Raw genomic sequence first — 336 nt, 5'->3', positions numbered from 1 at the left:
AGCCCCCTCCCCTCCAAATGCCCCGGGCACGGCCGCACCTGGTGGAAGCTCGCGGCATCTGGAAGGCACGCGCACGTCTCCGGCAGAGGGGCCGGGTTCTCCGACGCCGCGCTGGGCAGCACATGTTCCCTGTCCTCCTTTCCGGTTAAGTAACAGCCAGGTTACTGCAATGGCATCACCTGTACAAATACCCAAGACTCAGATGGGTGTCCGCTGCGGGAAGCTCTTGCTGAACGAGTAGCCCCCCAACCCAACCCCCTCCTCCAGGCTTAGCGCGGAGTGCTGGTGGTCGCTGTTCAGTGTTCTGTCCCCAGCACCCAGCACTCTGCTTGGGAC

Source organism: Myotis davidii, unplaced genomic scaffold, assembly GCF_000327345.1.
Source record: "Myotis davidii unplaced genomic scaffold, ASM32734v1 scaffold514, whole genome shotgun sequence".
Classification (NCBI taxonomy): domain Eukaryota; kingdom Metazoa; phylum Chordata; class Mammalia; order Chiroptera; family Vespertilionidae; genus Myotis; species Myotis davidii.
This window is presented reverse-complemented; position numbering follows the sequence as displayed.